This window comes from Bos indicus x Bos taurus, chromosome 15, assembly GCF_003369695.1.
Source record: "Bos indicus x Bos taurus breed Angus x Brahman F1 hybrid chromosome 15, Bos_hybrid_MaternalHap_v2.0, whole genome shotgun sequence".
NCBI lineage: Eukaryota > Metazoa > Chordata > Mammalia > Artiodactyla > Bovidae > Bos > Bos indicus x Bos taurus.
In genome coordinates this window covers 5,231,179-5,232,011 of record NC_040090.1, presented here as the reverse complement: position 1 = coordinate 5,232,011, position 833 = coordinate 5,231,179, and the positions used below count along the sequence as shown (strand labels likewise).

Below are 833 nucleotides of genomic sequence, written 5' to 3'. Positions count from 1 at the left end.
TCACCACTGTGTAAAACACAGAAGCCAGTTACTCCTGAGTCAGGGAGTAGCTGGAAGTAGGTCTCAGATAAGTGTAGATGGAGGTGGAATAAATCAGAATAATATCAGTCAGGTGAGAGGCACATGTGAAGAATTCTTTGCACTTTTCCTCCCTGAATGCATACAAAAGGTGGAGAAGAGAATGTAGGAGTTGGAAGTGAGGCTCACCAACAGACTTCTGACTGTATTCACACCAGGCACTACAGACAAGATGATTTCATACAGATATGTGTCTGAACATGAGAGCTTAATAATTGAAGGGAAGTCACAGAAGTGATGGATAACATTAGAACTGCAGAATGTGAAGCTGCTTCTTCAACTTGTTTGAAACTTGGAGTTCAGCAGTCCTACAGTGAAAACCCCTGCTGCCATTTTCAGGCAGACCATCCTGGACATGATCAAGGAGTAAAGGAGAGGGCTGCATATGGCCACATAGAGGTCATGGGCCATTAACCCCAAAAGGATACATTCATTTTTGGCCAAGGTTAAAAAGAAGTACATCTGCAGAAAGCAGCCAGCAAAAGGAGATGGATTCTCTGATCATAAATCTACCAGCATCTTTGCAGTGATGATGAATGAATAACAGACACCCACAAAGGACAGGTTAGCCAGGAAAAAGTACATGGTGTATAAAGTCGGGAATTAGTCCTGATTAAGAGGATCATCCTAACATTCCCAACTGTAAGTGTGTAAATCACAGAAAAGAGCAAAAAGCAGATAACCTGCTGCTCCAGTGTGTCTGCCAATCCTGAAAAGACGAAATCAGTCAGTGAAATATATTTTTTTCTGGCCAT

The 833-nt window shown here is 42.1% G+C and overlaps 1 pseudogene; it reads right to left on the bottom strand.

The window, feature by feature from the left end:
• On the bottom strand, positions 1–833 carry LOC113904682 (annotated as a pseudogene).